The sequence below is a fragment of the Haemaphysalis longicornis genome, unplaced genomic scaffold (genome assembly GCF_048455015.1).
Source record: "Haemaphysalis longicornis isolate Haplotype H1 unplaced genomic scaffold, Haemaphysalis longicornis Haplotype H1 scaffold_12, whole genome shotgun sequence".
In the NCBI taxonomy this organism is placed as follows: Eukaryota; Metazoa; Arthropoda; class Arachnida; order Ixodida; family Ixodidae; genus Haemaphysalis; species Haemaphysalis longicornis.
This window is the reverse complement of record NW_027526225.1, coordinates 83,260,555-83,280,633: the sequence shown is the minus strand read 5'-3', so window position 1 is coordinate 83,280,633 and position 20,079 is coordinate 83,260,555. Positions and strand designations below refer to the sequence as shown.

The window sequence follows — 20,079 nt, the reverse complement described above, 5'->3', positions numbered from 1 at the left end:
ACGCCGGACACGCTGAAGACAGCCTACTGAATGTGATGCCAAACCAGGAAGGCGTTGGTATGTGCGCGTGACAAAAATACGGGGAATGAGAAGCTCTCATTATACCAGATATCACGCAACTTAATTACGTTAAATTGAAACGGACGCGAAACGGGCATTTTCGGAAAGAGCACAACCCGGAATTCCGAAAGGTATTTATTCACCAAGGTTTGCATCCAACAGAACAGCTAAGGGGGTATGAAAGTAATTTAAGTAGAAAAATATCGTTCTCCTGGGACAAGCTACCTACGCAAAAGGCGATGGGGGGAAAAAGAGTGACAGGACACCGCACATGGGTCATTACCCTCTTCTCGAATAGTGGCCATGTTTGAGCTCAATGTCTTGCGCACATCAGGTTTCAAGTGACATTTGTCGGGTGGCGGATGACAGTACCGTATTTTTTAGCGCAAAACCCGCACCAAAAATGCGGAAATCTCAGTGGAAAATTAGGCGTGCGGATAATGCCCGGGGTTTTCCTTTCGTGCCGCTTAACGGCATTGCGCCTTGTCCTTGAAACTCTTGCGCAGTAACAGTGACTAAGCCTTTTATAGCTCTAGCGATAGTAGTCACACGAGTGAATTGTGACTTTCGCCTTGCAGTCAGTGTATTGTACTTGCTAAATATACGCTTTCTCTGTCTACACAGTATGTGATGTGTTGCTTAAAGAGTAGCTTCGGTGCAACATTTCCTGCATCAAATGTGCGGGCAATACGCGAGGATGGGGAGTGAGAGTGGAAGTGAGTGAGACGAGGTAGGGAGTGGGGGGAAATTGGGCGTGTCGCGTTGGAGGGAGGAATGAGCGGTGGTAGAGCGCGCAGCTAGAGCTGACGCGGTTACCTGGTTGTCGGCGAGAGGAGGTTTCTTGTTGGTCGGCACAGTTGACAGGAAGCGGCGTGGGCAGTCCTTGCCCGCTGTGTTGTGCGGTTGTGAGCACAGTTTGCACTTGGGTTGGCACGCATGGCCCTTAGCTGGAGAGGATTGGCCACAGTCTGGATACTTGGAGTTCTCAGGGTGGGGACACACGTCCATGCGATGGCCAAGTTCACCACACACTTGGCAAACTTGCATCCATCGGCGAGACAGTCGGCAACGGAGGAGGACGCTATTCATCTTTACATAGGATGGCACGTGGTTACCTTGGAAAGACAGAAGCATGGAGCGGGTGTGACCCATGAGTCGTGCGTAGATGAGGGCGCGGCTGGTTTCCTTGGAGGTAGTAGTCGTCGAGGTTAGCGTCGGTTTTGGTGGCTTCCAGACCATGGATGACACCCCGGCAGGTGCAGTGTGGAGGCTTCATGTACGTGGCAAATTCGCATAGCACCATTAAGATTTGAAACCTTCGGATGTTGCTGAGAGGGGTAGCAAGGTCAGAGTCGGGCATGCTTGCGACAATCACATTCTGAGTCGGTTGCACAAGGAAGGTAACTTTTTCGTAGAAGGGCGGCAGGTCGAGCTCACATTTGGATTCAAAAGCTTGGGTGAGTGCTGTGGTGGTCAGCCTAGCTAGGTTGTGTCCTTCGCGCGGTCGGTAGATGGTCGTGTAGCTGCTTGTTGGGTGCCTTGGTGGGTGATCACGGGCCGCCGTCTTGGAGGGAGGCGTGGCAGATAGTCGGTGCACATGGGCGATTGGAATTGTTTGCGTTTTTTTTATTTGCTGGATCCACGGGTTGTCAGGGTCAATGGTGCGTCCCCTGAGTTGGTCGAATTCTATGTCGGCGATCTGGGATGCGGGCCATGATAGCGCATCAAACATGGTCACACGGCGGCGGCTCGGTTGTTGTTCCAAAGAGCTGGACCTACAAAGAAGTCCTAGTGGGCGCTGTCTGCTGCCTGTTTCCCGTGGCCGATAATTTGGTTTTTTGAGGTCCGATTTGCCTCACCTGACTGTCAGATCAGGCGTCTCAAAGTCCGGCGCTCTATGTTAGTGGTCTTTTAGTCAGCGCTAATGCAGATCCGCTGATTGGAAGTCATCAAGAGGGAGCCGAAGCGAAGCCCGTCTGGCTACGTCAGCCCCCTGGTGGTGAATCCCTGGGTGAAGTGAAAGAAAAAAAATGACCGCGTATCTGCTACTTTCGTTGCAAATGTCGTCAAAAGACGATAGTCTTTATCGGCTTTTGCGAAGTAAATGCCTCCCTTCGCTTTCCCGCTCACCTCTCATGTTGTTCCTCTTGCGTCGCGCTCCTCCCAAGGTAAAGACGCCAAAGGTTCGCTTAAATCATTTTAAATTTCCCGCGTCCCACTGCTCCAAACCGGGTGTCTCGATGCGAACGCTGCCGTGCGGCGAAGACGCGCGTTAATCGAGGCGCCCTACTTCAACGTTTATAGAACCGCGTTTCTTTACTCCACGTGCGTTGCAAGCAGAACGTGGAACCTATCTAGTGGAACCTTGCGTAACTGTTGCCGGTTGATTTCTTAAAATGGCGCCAGAAACTATAGTGGCGCGGACGACAGCAGGCGACGGCGGAGTGAATTCTTTTTCTGCAGTTGATAAAGTATTTAATATCGCAAAAATCAAGCATGTTTGACTTTTTTATAAAGGAACACTGCAAATATCACTTCTGTATTGATTTGTTGTCTCATATTTGCGTAATGTCTTGTTCTTCTTCAACAATGTTGACAAGTATAAACCTTACACCGGACATGGACGGGTAGATTTAGCTGTGACTATATAAGACTATTGCGCAGGCATTGGTTTGCTTTGGCCGGTTGACATTCTACTTCCGGCCACCGCAGTGGAAGGACGTAGGGTCATGTGCTCCCAAGGAGCGGCTATTGCGGCGCAGTCAAGCCGCGGAAACAGGATGGAAGTTAGCGATAAGGAATAGTACCAGATTATTTTGCCCTCTCTGCCAACCGGACGGATCGTTTCGAACACAGTTTTTCTACATGGCGACGTGCGAGCTCGACCTTTTCGAGTGGAAGACTTCAGGGACATGTTGGCCAAGTGTGGTATGCTTTCCGAGGTAGTGGCCTTGGGGGCATACCAGATAAACCACATCTGGGCTGTCACGTTCAACAGCCCCGAAGCGACGAAAAGACTGGCAGCAGCCGGCGAGGTGCAAGTGAAGGGAAGACGCTGCTTAGTCCTCGACCCGCAACACCAGGAGGTAAAGTTATTAAAGCTTCATTGGCTGCTGTACGGCGTCTCAGACGACGACATTCGTGCGGCGTTTGCGGCGTTCGGCAAGGTGACGGAAATTACCAAGGAACGCTGGCGCGTACAGGGCGTGAGTGACAAGGGTTCTACGACTCGCACCGTGCTTCTCAAGCTGAAGTCCGGGTTGAAGGTGGACGATCTCCCCCACCATATTCGAGTTGCAGGTGAACTGGCCCTAGTTGTGGCCCCTGGGCGTCCCATGCAGTGCCTGCGCTGCCACACCGCCGGCCACGTTCGCCGAGACTGTAAAGTGCCGCGCTGCTCCATTTGCCGACGCTTCGGACACGAAGACGCACAATGCGTTAAGACGTATGCAAAGGTGACGGGGGCCGTGGGGAGCGACGACGCGTCTGATCTCCTCATGGACACAGCGGAAGCAGAAGAAGCGGCAGAAGGCGCGGGGGAGGCGTTGTCACCGGAAGTGGGGCCGGCTTCTCTTGAACCTAGTGACCAAGGTTCCCAGGACTCAAACCACGGCGGGCAACCAACCATGGAGTTCTCACCCTTGCCTGATGCACAGGGGAAAGGTGGCGAGTATGGCGACGACCAGTTCCAGGAAGAAGCACCGGAGGGGATGGAAGAAGGCGACCAGCAGAGAACGAACCGCGTCTCCTCTGCCAGTATCGTCAACGCCACTGCTGAGCGGTCCCGGGAAGAGACCGTTCACAAGCAGGAGGCAGAAGGCGGCAGCGGGAACGGAGAACCGCCTCAAAAGGCAGCTGTGGTGCGGCGTTCGACCTTGCGACAGCGTCCAGGCGTACAGCCTGACCGCAAGCCGCCGGACACGACGCCGGGGCAACCACAGCCACCTGGAGGCCCAATCGCGGACGGACACATCTAGGGACTTGGAAACGGGAACGGTAAGCGCCATGCTCCCGGTGGTTTCTAGCCGCCCACTCCCTTCTTAAATGCCTGCTGGCGGACCTTTGACCTTTGCTACGCTAAATGTGCGGGGGCTTGCAGCCAAGAGGAAGCAATGTCAGGTGTACCGCCTGCTTACAGAGCAGGACCTAGACGTACTGGCAGTGCAGGAGACAAAAGTCGAGGGGGAGGACGAGACCGGGAGCATGGTGCGGAGGTTCACGGCTAGGTACTGTGCGTGTGTTAGTCATACAGTTGGACACTCCGGTGGCTGCCTGCTTTTTGTGAAAAAGCGGTTAGGTCTGTGCGTAGAAAATGTCCAATCGTGTTTATCTGGTCGCTTGGTTGTGTGCGATTTCACATTTAATAGCGTCGAATGGCGGGTCATTTGTGTGTATGCGCCTAATGGGGGGGAGGACAGACGGATTTTTTTCCAAAATATTCGGCAGTACCTCACTATCGAGAGGCAAGTTATCTTGATGGGGGACTTTAACTGTGTGTTATCTCCGCAGGATAAAACGAGCAGTAGTCCTTATAAGGACGCAAGCACCGAATTGCTGGTAGAAATTGTTCATGAATTTGGTTTATTAGACGTGGCGGAATGCCTCGAGAGTGGTCGAGACGCGAGTTTCACCCCCTTTCAGGGTACCAGTCACGCAAGGCTGGACAGAATATACGCGTCACTTGATTTAATTCCGAAATTCCAAGGTTACAGAGTACACCCAGTGTCGTTTTCTGACCACTGCATGGTTAAGTGCAGCGTTGGGCCAAGAAGGCAAGGGACTGCTTTCTCGTGGAACCTTTGGAAATTAAATACTAAACTCCTAAACGACGAAATGTTCATTGATGCAGTTAAGAAAAAAATTGAAGAGATAGAAAATGAAGACGGTAAAATTGGGGAACAACGGGAATTATTTAAAGAAGCCATAAAAATTGTAGCCATAGAAAGATCCACCTGCATAAGGCACGAAGAAAAAATAAAGGAAAGGACATTACGCGACAATTTAAAGAAAATAACTTTGGAAGAAGGAAAAACGCCTGGTTTGTTTACAGAGGACATACGCAAACTCAAACAGCAACTAGAGATACTAGACGAAGAACGCTACCGCGGGGCACTCGTTCGAGCGAGAGCCGAGCGATTAGCAGTGGAAGAGACGCCAACCAAACGGGCGCTTGGAATCGAAAAGGCACGTGCTCGACGAAATACCATCGACAAAATCGAATGGAATGGACGCGTGTCAACCGATATAGACGACATCCACCAGTTTTTCTTTGAATATTATCAGTCTTTGTTTGCGTACCGACCGCATAATGTGGAAGGCTTTATAAAAGAGTACCTCAGCCGTATGCCTAGCCTTGAGGATGAAATTAAAGATAACTTAGAACAGCCCATATCTGTCGCAGAAATCAAGTCAGCAATTGATCATTTAAACCCAGGGAAGTCGCCCGGTCCGGACGGCTTAAGCGCGGCCTTTTATAAGTACTTTAAAGAGGACGTATCACCGGTTTTAACGGCGATGTTTTTAGAAGCATTTCGTCTGAAATACCTTCCACCGTCGTTTTCGTCTTCCCACACGGTTCTGATACCGAAAACAGAAGAAACTGAAAAACTAAAGTTCGTAACGGCGTACCGGCCAATCGCTTTGTCGAACGTTGATTACAAAATATTGATGAAGGTTCTAGCGCAGAGGTTACAAACTGTGATCACACTTCTTGTAGGGCCCCACCAGACTTGCGGCATCAAAGGTCGCACAATCACAACGAATATACACACGGCGAGATGTGTGCTTGAGTGCTGCGACGCCGCTGGAGGCGCCGTCGCGCTTCTCCAGCTTGACCTTGAAAAGGCGTTTGATTGCGTGTCCCATGATATTCTGTTTTCTGTTCTTGACCATGTAAATGTGGGATCTGTCATTAGTGAGGGTGTTGGCCTGGCGTATCGACGGTGCACCACGCGGTTGATTGTAAATAATTCACTGGGAGCGCCCATTAGCGTGCAACGTTCGGTGCGTCAGGGTTGCCCCCTCAGCCCTCTGTTTTTTTGTATTTACATAGAAACGTTGTGTTTAACCATCGTACAAAACAACCAGGTTCGAGGATTTCGTGTACACTCTTCTGAAGTCAAGCTTCTCGCTTATGCTGATGACGTTGCAGTTTTCTGTTCAGACAAGGAAAGTGTCACTCTTGTCGTAGAAATCGTGAAACGGTTCGGTGTTGCAACAGGTAGCTTTGTGAACTGGGGAAAGTGTGTGGGATTCTGGCATGGTGATTGGCTGACAACCCCAGACATTTTCGCCAATGTCACTTGGGTCACCCATCCAGTGAAATACTTGGGTATTCCACTGGAGTTTTACAGAGACAGCGAGCCCTACTGGCGTGCGCAAGTTCAGGAGCTGCGTGAGAAAGGGAATAAATGGAGAGCCAATGGTTTGTCTATGTTTGCTAGGGCAACTGTGTGCAACATTTTTCTGGCTAGCAAATTATGGTATGTTATGCAAGCGCTGCATTGTTCTCGGGTGAATATACAACGACTTCACCGCGTGTTCGCTGTATTTGTGTGGGCTTCTACTTGGGAGAGGACCAGTCGAATGAATTTGTTTCGACGAACCCGCGATGGTGGCTTAGGGCTGACGCACCTTTTTGTAAGACAGCTTGTGAATCGATTTCTGTTTTTGCGGGACGTTCAAGACCCTTTTCTGCGCACAGTACTTCAAGTTCGGCTAATGCGGGCTTTGCCCGAATTCGTAGTTTCTACGAGTAGTATGACAGGGGGTATCTATGGTTACTTTAAAGAGATTGTTGTGTCATCCCGTTTTTTGTTTGCTCGATTTTCAATGCACTATTTGGCTAATGTCACGCGGAAAAAATTATATAAGGATGTATGCGATGTGGTCATACCTGTACCAATGTATAGAGTTTTATACTGTGCAGGCCCAGGACAAGATGTTCTAAAAAGGGTTAAGCGAATGGAAGTATCACCAGGAGCGAAGTATTTTTCTTTAAACTACACACGGGCACGCTTTCAGTTGCAACATGGATGGAGGGTAAAGGGATTTCTATGCCATGGGGAACTGACTGCTCTATTTGCAAACAACCGGAAACGGTGGAGCATGTCTTTCTCCATTGTTGGGCAGCGGTGTTTCTATGGGATGTCCTCCAAAGGACACTGCGAAAGGACTTTCCACTGAACCCCCATGGAATACGGTTTTTATGTATCGAGAGAGAGGATGGGGTGCCGTACGATCTCGTCATGTTGTTGGGCCTGCACAGTATTTGGCGGTCGCGCATGGCATGGCTCAACTGTGATGTAGACGCGCGGCCGACGCCACAATATTTCCGCGAAACTGTTTCCAAGTTCATTGAAATTCAGAGAGCAAAGTTTTCTGTTCCTGAGTGGTTGCCAAGGGTGGAACCCCTCGCCATGCTTAGGGAATTTTAAATGACAACGCCAGTCCACCATGGCATGGCGGCCTTTTTGTAGATTGTGTGTTTTCTGTAGTACCTTTATGTTGTGTTGCACTGTCGAAGACCGGCAATAAAGAAAGAAAAAAAAAGAATCGAGTCACAGACAGACAGACGGACAGACATACTGACATACAGACATACAGACAGACCAAAATTTCTGGGTTTAAGTAGCCCAAGAAAGACTATCGTCTTTAAAAAAACGCTTCAGTGGCTGGATAGCGCCATCTGCAGCTCCTGCCAAGAGGAGGAAACACTTGACCACTTCCTGTTGTCTTGCCGGCGGTTCTCTTCCCTCCGAAATCGTTACCTGGAGGCTCCCCTACGGCGCCTGGGTTTCGCCTTGTCGGTGCCTAATTTATTGTCATTTGGGGCAATCGGGCTTGGTCGGTGCGACGGGGATGTTTTTCGCGCTCTTCACTCATTTATTGCCGAAACAGGTCGCTTGCCTTGTTAATTCAACCCATTTTTAATTGTTTATTGAAATACCTGTTTGTACAGTAGTATTGAATTTCTTTTGGTTCCAAAATTGTTAGCATCACTGTACCCTATTTTCCCTTCGTTTGAAACTAATTACTAAGCTTCTTCAGCAGTGATATCACAATAAGACTTGGCCAATCCCCCAGAGTGGGTACGCGCCATTCTCGTTCCGGATCCAACCAACCAACCAATCAAACCTGGGTCCGTCGCGTTATGAAGCCGGCGTCTATCGGATTGCTGCATTTCGAGGTGGTCGAAACTCAGTCCAAACGCACACGAAAACCATTGAATCCGCCACGACACAGCTTCGCGTTCAAACATCCTCGTCGTTAGGCGGAGGGGAGCATGATCTTTTGCGTCAAGAGTTTGCTGCTTTCAGGGTTGGCTTCTTCGCGAAAAAAAAAAAAAAAACAAAATAAAAAAGGCCGTCTGCGAGCGCCAAAGCAACAGCGGAAGGTATTTTCAAAATCCAGACTTATCCAGAACTTTTTTTTTATTCCGTGGTTTGCTGACTTTGAATTCCAGTTGTATTTTTGCTCCAGAAAAGACGACCGAGAACCGCTGTAGCCTCAATTATCTTCGGATTATTCATAGGGGGCATGTACGTGCGAACCTCTTCAGGTGCTAACGTTCGGCCTTACGGCGTTCATCCGAGAGAGCCAATAACGTCGGCTTCTACGGTTAAAGCCTTTCAGTCAGCCCGAGCCAAGGTGTTTGCCGGACATATTACGGGGGCAGCTTTTCGTTTCCATGCGAACGAGATATTCAGTGCACTGAAATGGGGCCAATAATCCTTCCCACCTTTCTATGGTTTGGAAAGGGTGGTTTTTGAACAGAATGCCACGGCTCAAGCTTTTGCTTATACAGGAACTTCAACAGAGCCCTCCGAAAAAAGGTATACGGGCATTTCAGGTATGGGTCCTGCGCGCGACACGTTTCGATTCTGTGCATAGCTTTAAGTAGGTGAGAAGCGGCCTCACTATGCACCTAGTTAATTTGGGAAGATTCTAGTGGTACTATGGCCGCGTCCTCTGCCGCCATGTATCGTACAGCTCAAGAAATCTGGTAACTTTATCATAGGATTTCCAATTCTGTTAAAACAATTACACCAGAGTTGTCAGAGGTTCATGCAAGGTGAGTAAGCTCTTGGCCACGGGTGATCACGCTTCGCGTATGGGTTGTATTCACTGGCGAGGCACGAACGCAGGAAACATGTGAGTGCGCCGTCACTGGTTACGTCGGGATCCGCGGGATAGCGGTATTTGTCCGTGCTAAGGACATGATGTGTGTTGGATGTTCCAAACTCTACCCCCACCGAACGCTAAGTACTGCCTCGACTGCGATGTGAGTGCGATTAAGAACATCTCTGTTGACACCACCGTTGAGAATCGGGTTGAAACGGAGGTGACTACGCACGCCGGTGTTTTTTTCTGCGGTCTGCGGGCGCAGGGGGCACAAGCCGCGCCATGTCCGTGGTGCTTCGGCCATGTCCGTGGCCGTTTGCAGTGTTGCCAAGCGAAGAAATTGACAGCTAAACTTTCCAGTGAATACCATCTGTAGCATACTTGTAGGAACATGAGGGCACAGCCAAGCAGGAATCTTGGTACACTGATTAACCTGTTGCCCTTCACTGCAATAGTCTGTGCAGCGCGCAACGAGGCTGTTTCGGCGTAGCTCATGACGTGATAGACTGCCACTATGACCCAGCGATTACCACAAAGAGTGTGTGACAAAGGGCCACACATGCCGATGCCGACACTTTTCGAACGAACGGGGCACGGCAAGGAGTGCCAGCCGGTGTATTGCGTCGTCGACACACAGAACACTGGTACGGCATTTTCATGACCTTCACCATGAGACTTCACACGCCGACAGAATGATGTTGTCTCCCTTTCATAACTGAGTGCTTCGTACACCCTAATCAAGGTTCATACACCCGTGACAATCATCTTTAAAGTGAAGCCATACACCCGTTAACGACTAAAAAACATCCGACATTCGCGGTAAACCCTCAAGTGAGCCTTATTCCGGTTATTCGTGCCATTACTCAGACCCAAATGGGTGTGGCTTGTTCTTTTTAACGTGCGTACATAAGACTGTGCACGTTTCCCCACTTGTGGTGCAATACACCCCTGCACGTACCTGCTATTTTGCGGGCGTGAAACGCATTGCCTGGCTTCATAATCGCGCGACATAAATACTCAAATGCGTAAAACTACACTCGCCTACTGGGACTTTGAATCTACAGTTCAACCAGTTCACGTGAATTTGCACGAAACTGAAATGACGCTGCTCAAAAATGTCGTCAAAGTCGGGTTTGCTCGGTTACGAAAGAATTCTTGAATTCTCCCTTCCAAGTAGGATGGCTTCAAGTTGAAAATGAACGTGTTGCTCATATACGAGTAAGTGAAGACCACAGGTTGACTCAATTCATTAATGATCTTCAGATATGCATTGGCACTTCAGCAGGCCAGCACTGGTTTGGTTTCGACACCTCTGCACAAATAAGACCACAATATCATATTTTCGCGCGTATATCCCGCCCCCCCCCCTCCCCATTATAATCCCCACTCCAAATTTCAGCCCGCCGGGAAAGAAAAATTTACACCATCTTCCCGCGAGGGGAACCATGGGGTAGGTGCGACGCATCGGGGGTTGCCGTTGCGTTTCCGTTATGTTTGCGATGTCAGCGTGTGGATTGCTGTTTTTGTGTATCCTAGTTACGCAGCATGTTCACCCCCGATGTGTCGCATCTACCCCATGGTTCCCCTCGCGGGAAGACGGTGTAAATTTTTTAACCGAGCGCAAGCTGCGCGCTAACGCACAGCTGGCACGGCGACGGGAGCGAGCTAAGGAGGTTGTATAGAACTTATACAACCTCCTTGGAGCGAGCGCAGCCGAGCGCAAGCTGCGCGCTGACCGCGCTGACGCACAGATGGCGCTGCGGTGAGAGCGGCGGAGCGCGCAGCTGCCGCGGCAAGGAGAATGGTGGAGGGATGCGGACTACGCCGCGACAACGACGCGGGACAAGGCGAGTTAAAGAGATGCGTTGCATCTAAAAAAATCTTTGCGTATTGCCCGCACATTTGGTACAGGAAAGGGTGCACCAAAGCTGCTGCTCAAGCAACACATCACATACTATGTAGACAGAAAAAGCTTATATTTAGCAAGTAAAATACACTCACTGCAAGGCGAAAGTGACTATTCATTATTAAAATTCAGTCGTTAGAGTGTGCTCGTCTTTGTTTTTTCATCACTGTCCTTGTATGTTTTGCGCAATCGCTGCCATGGAAGGCGTTGTCAGTGTTACTTCGGAGGAGCTTCACGGCACAACGCGCATTCCCGAGAAGCTGCTCTAAAGAAAAAAATCCCCGCGTATTATCTGCAGCTCTACTTTGCCACTGAAAATTTCGCATTTTTGGTGTGGGTTATAGGCGAGAAAATAAGATAATTCATGGATCCGTTCTTTTAACCAGCGCTCTAGTTTGGAAAATCGGCAGCCGGGAGAAACAAAGCTAATTACGGCGCGCAGAATGACGAGGGCAAAACAGCGTCGCGTTCGTTTCATTTCGCGTCCTCTCCTTTGCGATATTCCTTAAGATTGTCGCGTAGCCGATTATAGCGCGCACCTCTCCTCATAGTGACACCGTTTCTGCTGGCTAACAATGTTCCCCGGGGTACATCAGTGCGGGCTAATTGTATGGCATAAAAACCAAAGCGGCCTCTACGGCGCAGTGCTGTAGCTACAGCTACAGCAGACCCCCGTCGTAGGGAGCGATTGAGAGCGCAATCTCTCTATCCGAGCGGCACTTTCCGTATATTGCGATCCTTTTCAGCGTCATCTAGAAAGAGAATCTCCATTCATTGGACTCTGAGTGGTGGGCGATTCCTACTCGGATGAGCAGTCAGGAAAATGAAATTTGCAGACTTTGGCTCTAGCACGGACCAAGTGAAAACTCGTTACGACGTCGGGGTGGTTCACAATGGCAATCCTGAACCTCCTTGAAAGGAACCTGCTGCCTTCTCACGACATCTTCGCGGGCTTTTCGCGGTGCGCGTGATCGTATCTCGACTGCGACCACCGGTGGTGAGTTCAGCGAAATTGACGAGCGTGGTCCTTTCACTGGCACTGTGCGGGCTTTTCTGCAAGCGTTCGTTTTTTTTTTTTTTTTCGGAAGGCGTCGAATTTCTAGAAGGTAACATGTAGTATTGGAGTCGGTCAAGTTATTTTGGAACAAAGGAAACTTAAAGGTGAGTCGGTCAGCTAATGTTTTGTTTTGTTTTGTTTCACCGATTTCGGTTGCTTTGAGTCTATGTTGGAGCTTCTGCTCAAAGTGTGGCGACTTCTTCTCCGTGTTTCTGTGGAAATTTTTTGTGGAAGTTGGTTCCACATTTTGCAGGTGCTTACAGCACGCAGTTTAACCTCGAGTCAGCTAGGGCTGGACATATTTAAATAGCTATATCTTGCCACGAGGAAAGATAATCTGCGCCAGCAGTTATAAATCCCATAAAATGGCAAATAACTCCCAAAATATGAAAAAAAAAAAAAAAAAGGTGCCTGTGTACTTTAGAAACAAGGTGAGCCCGCGCTGCTGACAGGTTCAATAACAATGTAGATCACCTCGCCGGATCCTACTTTATACGCAAGAAACTTCGCCATTATCTGCTGCATAATACATAATTAGAAGCCAACTCGTTTTCTTCCTACTTGCCTTATGATGCGCCAGCCACGATTGTATGTTTACAAGCCATTTTTGTAACCCTTTGTTTTCATTTGACTGCTTTTATCATTACTTTTCTGTATGTAATCACTCCCCTCTCCAATGTCTTATGGCCCTGAGGTTAGTGTAAATAAATGAATAAATAAATAAATAAATAAATAAATAAATAAATAAATAAATAAATAAATAAATAAATAACTAAATAAATAAGTTGCGCCCGAAACGCTTGTCAAAGCAATATATTGCAGAGCCGTCTAGAGGCGCTTGCAAATGTTAAATGCTCGCGAATTGCTCGCGAATGTGCAGTTGCATTCTCGACCTTTTGTGTCGCGTCAAGTCACGCCGCATGTGTGTCGCGAACGTTGCTCATTTCGCCTCTCGCAGCTATCTCTGCCATCGCACGTACACGCTTGGTGAGAAATAGATGCGCATGCCATCTCCTCACTGCTCTGAAGCGGAACGGTATAGCGAGGCAGACGACGCCACGCGAGCTTTTTTCCGGGTCGCGCTTTCATTTCATAGGCCATAAAAAATACGGCGCGCCCGTACACAGGGGGCTTTAGTGAGATCGCGCCTTTAACGCTGCGATAGCGGCAGCAGGCGTCAGGTGAGCTGCGCCGATAAACGCGCGAGCGTTTCATTTCAATGCGGGACCTCGCTCTGAGAGCGTGTGTACAGTGACTCTCGACGAAGTGGCATTTCGATTTAAAGCGTCCTTCAGAGAGCTGCGCTTCAATAGAGAGAGAGAGAGAGAGAGAGAGAGAGAGAGAGAGAGAGAGAGAGAGAGAGAGAGAGAGAGAGAGAGAGAGAGAGAGAGAGAGAGAGAGAGAGAGAGGGGGAAGAAAGTCAACTTTCAGTATTTTGATCGCTGTTTTTAGGCGTGCCAGATTATCAACACTTCTGACTAGACGCTGCCTTCGACGAAACTAAAAATGCCAGGAGGGTAACAACTTTGCACTCTACTGAGAACAATCATAAACACAGTCAGAATTCATTGGAAAAAAGCGATAATGTTTCGCGACAGCCGCTCCAGCCCGGTCGCCATTGCCTTGAAATTCAGCCGAGCATTTACTGGTGCCTATTTCGCTCCACTTTATTGCGCTCGTACGGAAAGATTAGGCTGCTTGTGTTGGGAGCGAAAGTTGAAGGGGCGAATAGATTGCAGGCTCTTGCGCCGTTTCTCATTCTGATACAATTTGCGTCCGTCCCCATCCTCCTTGAAATAAATAACGTATTTTCTCGCGTATAACCTGCGCCAAAAAATGCGAAATTTCAGTGGCAAAGGGGGATGCGGATATTACGCGGGGTTTTTCTTTTAGTTCAGCTTCACGGCAATGCGGGTTGTTCTGTGAAGCTCCCACGCAGTAACACTGACTGAGCCTTCCATGGCAGTGATTGCGCCAAACATGAAAGGACAAGGAAGAAAAAACAAGGACGAGCCCACTCTAACAACTGAATTTTATTAGTGAATTGTTACTTTCGCCTCGCAGTCAGTGTATTCTACTTGCTAAATAATTGCTTTTTCGGTCCACATAGTATGGGATGTGTTGCTTGATCCGTAGCTTGGTTACAGCCGTTGCTGTACAGTAAGGCCCGCTTATATCCAACAGCGCGAGGATTGTAAAATAGTTCGATATAGCAAAAATTCGATCTAGAAAATGGAGCAAAAAAATTACATGAGAGCAATTCCGTCGACAGAGTCACGAGCTAACGCTGAGCTCCTATCACCCTGCAGTTCACTATTGATAAGACACTTTATCGGAAAGAAAACAATCATTTATTGGGGCGGAAGAACTGCGTGAGTGCAGCCTGCTTCTTGGAGCGCAACGCGTTGCTGGTGACTGCTCGCCCCACGGTATCTAAACAGTCGACAAGCACAAGACCGCTGCACTCAATGGCACTGCAGTATCGCCGTGGCAGGCCACGGCAGCGACGGCTTCGCTCGTGCTCGGAAGCGGTACGAAGTCCTTGGCGTCTTCGATAGAGCGGAGGCAAGCATGTATACAAGCGAATAACGAACCGAGCAAACAAGCATGTATACAAGCGAACCGAGCAAGTGCGAACCGAGCAAGCGAACCGAGCAACGAGTGGCGCGGACTTGAAGATCGGTGACCCAGCAGCCCGCAGCGCGCTATGTGGCGCTTTCGGCGCCAACGGCGTGCGTGTGTGGAGCTGGTACACTCTGCCACGGCCGGTTTGGACACGCTCGATCTCTCGCGCAAGTCGCAAACGACACCCGCGTTACCGCTGCGTGTCAAAGTATTGAGGAAAGCCTGGCGCATGCCTCAAGAGAGCGAAAATCTGGCTCGGGAGAGTTCGATATATCCATTGTGGGCAAAATCGCGTTCGATATAAAAAGATTAAAATGCAGGTATTTTTTATCAAAATTATATAAGAGTTCGATATAGGCAATAATTCGATATATCCGTAATCGATATAAGCGGGGTTCACTGCAAATGTGCGGACAATACGACAGGATTTTTTGTTTTCCGGTGGGCTGAAAGCTGGGAAACGAATTGCATGCAGGGGTGGGTTAAACGCACAAAAATATGGTATTTCGCTACTTTTGCCGCGGCCATGCAAGGAGGCGAACTCATCGCACCCAGTAAAATACTCCACAGTCAGCCCGAACGTAAAAACCATTATTTGAAAATGCGCTTTGCGGAATACATGAATGATGATGATGAATAAACTTTATTGGAGACCAGGTGCTGATGTTAGGGCACCCGCCCGGTGGGAGGCTTCCTTAGTCCGGGATGCCTTGGGCTATGCTGGCCATCCGTGCCCTCTCCACCAATCGTCGCTGGTGTGTAAGGTCGGAGCTGGTCAGCAGCTCCACCCACTGCTCATAAGTAGGGTTGGGGTTAGGGGTGAGGGAAGGGGATTGCTGGCACTCCCATACAATGTGGTACAGGGTGCCTGGGTGGGGGGCAGGAGTTGCATGTGGCAGGGTATTGGGTGGGATACATGGCATGTAGCAGGGTGTTATGTGGGTAGGAGTTTGTCTGTAGGCGCCGGAAGGTAGTAGCTTCATCGCGAGAGAGGTTCGGGTCGGGGAATGGGTATTTGCGACGCTCGTTCCTGTAGTGGGCGAGTATTTCGGCGTATGTTTGCAGCGGGGTGGGCTTAACTGTTGCTTCCGATGGGGGTTCGTGGCCCTCGTGGGAAACGGCCCGGTGTGAGTGAGCGCGGGCAGCGGCGTGTGCCGCTTCGTTACCCCCGAGGGATTCGTGACCTGGAGTCCAAATTATTTGCAGTTCTGGGAGTAGTTTCGCTTGTTGCAGAATTTTCAAGGCGGGTTGTGATATGCGTCCTTTTAGGTAGTTCCTGCAAGCGGCTAGGCAGTCAGTAACGATGGTTAAAACGTCTTGGCCTGTTGTGGCGGCAAGGGCAATGGCAACCTCTTCAGCTGTTTCGGTGGAGTTGGTGAAAACAGACACTGCAGCGAGCTCAGTTCCTCTGGCATTAACCACGCTGGCGGCTTGTGCAGATTTGTGGGGGTATGGCGATGCATCTGTATATCGGGTGCAGGGGAGGTGGTGGTATTGATTATAGATGGTGCGGGATCTTGCTGCTCGGCGTGCTTTGTTGTAGGTGGGGTGCATATTTCTTGGGATTGGAGCAACGCGAATGTTTTGTCGTATAGCCAGAGGGATGCGAATTTTCTGGTCGTGGTTGGGCGGTATAGAGTATTGAAGTTTCAAGAGCGTTGCCCTACCCGTTGGAGTTAGTTTAAGCCGCTGTATTTGAGAAGTGTGGTGTGCCTCTTCGATTTCTTCCCATGTGTTGTGGACGCCAAGCTGCAGGAGTTTAGTAGTCGCTGTCTTGGGAGGGAGACCCAGGGCTGTCTTGTATGCTTGAAAAAAAAAAAAAAAGCTTAGAAAGATGCAACAGCCGCTGTACCGTAGTGCCGATTTCGGGGGGTGGGGGGGAATTGAGTGACGGCAAATCAGCGGAGCTGAGAATATCAGCGTCAGACGAAGTCGCCCTGGTTGAAAGCGTTGGCTCATCGACTGCTCGATTGGTAACAATTGGCGAATGACTGAAACAGGTTCGACGACTTCACTTTACACAACTCGCCGCATTCGCCACGTCACCCTGTCAGAGCCGGTTCGCACTGCCTAACAAGAACAGCCTGAGCGCGTGCAGCAACCTTGGATAGCACCAAGGTTAGCCTTGGTTAGGCTTGGCACGTACAAGTTCGCCTTGGTTAGCTTTGGTTAGCCTTGGTTAGCCTTGGTTAGCCTTGGTCTGTACATGGTTAGCCTTCGGTAGCCTTGGTCTATACAAGGTTAGCCTTGGTCTGTACAAGGTTGGTACACCGTCCTGGCGGCATACCGTTTTCGTGACCTACATGGTATACCAAGGACGCTATTACGGCGCAAGCCTTATATGCGCCACATGGCGAAAACTCAGCCGTTTTAGCAGCAGATGGCTCCAAAATTCTACGTGCGAAACCAAAAAGCGTGCCAAAAGGAGAAACAAAGTGTGGCAAACACGAAACTAGCCAGCCACAAAGCTAAGCTAGCCAGCGGCATACCCTTGACAAGTGAGCAAAGTGATCAGGACTCAATTGGCACCCTCTTTAAAGCAGTGTTTTGCAGCCGAAACCCTATCACTCGAGGTACAAGCACAGAACACAACTCGTTCCTCGTAGCGTCCGTATGACCTTCAAGCTCAACCAAGGTCAAGCGCGGTGCAAGGCTCTAATCGATTGTTCCTTCCTAGAGTAGGAGTATGGGTTGGAGGATAGGAAGAAAGGGCAATGACGTGTGCCATCAGAAAATGAAACTAAACGGTGTTGGCTGTATCCATGTTCACTGCTTGTTTGCGCCTGCAGTGATCCCCAGGAGGTCAAAATTAATCTTTAGCCCTCCACTACTGCGCGCCTCATCGCCTGAATAGCGTCGACGCGTTAAACCCCATAAGCAACCAATAAAATCAATCAATCGTGCCTACAGAGCTGAGTGGTGTCTGTGTTTTGTCTTGCGCGACAATTGTGTGCGCAATAGCGCTAACACAGCTTTCGCGCGACACACTCGGTTTTTCGCGTGAAAAACCAAGAAAAAAACCAAGAAAATTGAACCACGGCAACGTTTTTGATTGTTTATTTTGTTCCGGCTTCGATGCAGCGAAACTGAGCCCTGCCTTGCAAAATGCCAAGAAAGGGATCACAGGAAATGTAGTTTCACCATAACCGCTTTTTAACTAATGTAACTACCGCGAATCAAATACCGGGGCGCGAAGTGGGTCGTCTTTCCCCCGGAACCAGCGGATTATCATGCATCCCCCCCCCCTTTTTTTTTTCTTTAAACAAAAAAAAATAATGTTTACTGTAAGTTCGTGTAAGTTTGGAGCCTGGGTGCGCTTGCACGAGTGCCGCATTTTGGGAAGCCGAGGCCATTTCTCGTAAGCTGACTCGGTGGTTACGCTTGGCTGGGCGCTTTTGGCTGCCTTTCCGCGCCGGATTAGCAGGGAGGAAGTTAATACCGGCTGGCTGTTGGGGAGTGACCGGGAGAGCCTTGGTTATTACTGCCGCCCCTGCGGTCAGTTCTCGATTTTTAACGCCCGCCCGGGTCGACCTGGAAAGATGGACGGCCGCAACGCCGGGGTTTAACGGCACCATGCGGTCGATACCATTTTCTTTTTTCAAGTTATGCACCCTGTGGGAATACATTTTGGTGTGTACGCATGACTATATTTTAATAGTCTTGACTGGTTTGGCGGCTGCGATGGCAAGTTTCTGCGCAAGAAATTGCAGGTACGGTTAGCGTTTTAAACTTTTGCATGGCTGCGTTAAATGCGCAATCACGTATTTGTGCAGTTACTTAAATGCAGTTACTTAAATGCTCCTTCAAACTTACCACGGCTTTTCAAGCGGGTCTCTATTTTAAATCAGGCGAAACCGCTGCCAGCGAACGATACTTATCAAAAGTGAGCTTTTATCCATTTGATTCTTATGCTCTTTTTAAACAAAAGTGGGCCGGATCGTCTAGTGCTACAGAGATACTGTTTCTGGCTAGCAATAGCGTGAAACGGCAGTGGCGCGGTTGTCAGATGATTGCGGAGAATCAACAGAAGCGCGAATGGGCGTAAAAACGACGGAAAGCGGCTGCCGTCGTTGCCGTCGTTGCACCGTCGTTGCCGCCTCAAATTCCAACTCGTCGAGTAGCTGCGAATCCCTGCCGGGTGTAGAGAAACTTGCTCGCTTGAAACGCCGATGATGATGATGATGATTATGGTGATAATGAAAACCCCAGGCCATCTCCACTGACGTAAAACCCGAGGAGAGGCGAAGCATGCATTGTATAAGTGTATTCTCGGCGCCTTGGCATTTTTGCCCATGGAGATGAAATCGTTGGGGTATAGGTATAAAGCTTTGCTGTAAAAGTTTCGTGTCTTTGAACCACGAAGAATTCTAGCCGGAGGCATTTGAAAACGGGTGTCCCGGAGTGTTATTTTAGTACGGGTTTTTTCCCGCGGACATGAACCGTTCTAGCCCGCGGTGTTGGAAAACGAGTGTTTAGTGCGCGTTACGTTCTAGAGGAGGCGTTATAAACCGAATGTCTTGGTGTTTTAGTACCATGTGATGTCATGAGACGACGACGACGACAGGAGACGCCGACAGCCGGAGCCCCTAAGAAGCTTCGGCCCTAAAACTTTATTATAGTCGTCTCTGTAAAGACGGAGTCACTGCTTGGGAGTGGCAGTGTCCTCGTCCCTTCAGACGGCGGTCAGGAACGCATGGGCCCTGGCGGCGTCATCTGCCAGCTGGCCGACTGCTGTTTGGACGTCGGGTAGGGAGCTAAGCAGCGCGGCCTGCCATTGCACGTGTATTGCAGTGTGTACACCTGACGTGCGTGCCGCTGGTTTGCTGGGACACGCCAAAACCATCTGTGGGAGCGTGGCGGCCCTTCGGCGCACCACTTGCACTGATCTTTGTATGTAGCTGCGGCGGTACAGGGCGGAGGGTTGGAAAGTGTTCGATTGTATCCTGCGCCGTGCAACCGGTAGCCTTCTGTTAAGTGTACGATGAGCGGCTGAAAGTTTGCGTCGGCCACCCGATGGAAAGTTTAAAAAATCTTCAATTAGACATTAATATGGCAAAACATTTCCAAAGTATTAAATCTGGTGGCAGTGTTTACACTTGTCTACATTGTTGAGCACAAAAAGAAAATATTAGGTATATTCGAAGCGAGACATCAATACATAAGGGATATTTGCAGTGTTATTTTAATTAAAACTGCATGGCTGCTTGAGTTTTGCTATAGAAAGTTAAATAGTTCGCCTTGGAAAAGATGTTTCGAGCCAAAATTATAAAAATTGGCCGCGTATCTGCTCCTTTCGTTGCAAATGTCG

General features: G+C 49.4%; 1 protein-coding gene and 1 pseudogene across 1 annotated transcript in view; both read left to right on the top strand.

Annotated features, from left to right (window-relative positions):
• Positions 1 to 20,079, top strand: part of LOC144161704 (uncharacterized) — a 277,618-nt gene that overhangs the window by 205,666 nt on the left and 51,873 nt on the right. The gene's annotated exons all lie outside the window — the stretch shown is intronic.
• On the top strand, positions 1,298 to 4,037 carry LOC144161705 (uncharacterized; annotated as a pseudogene).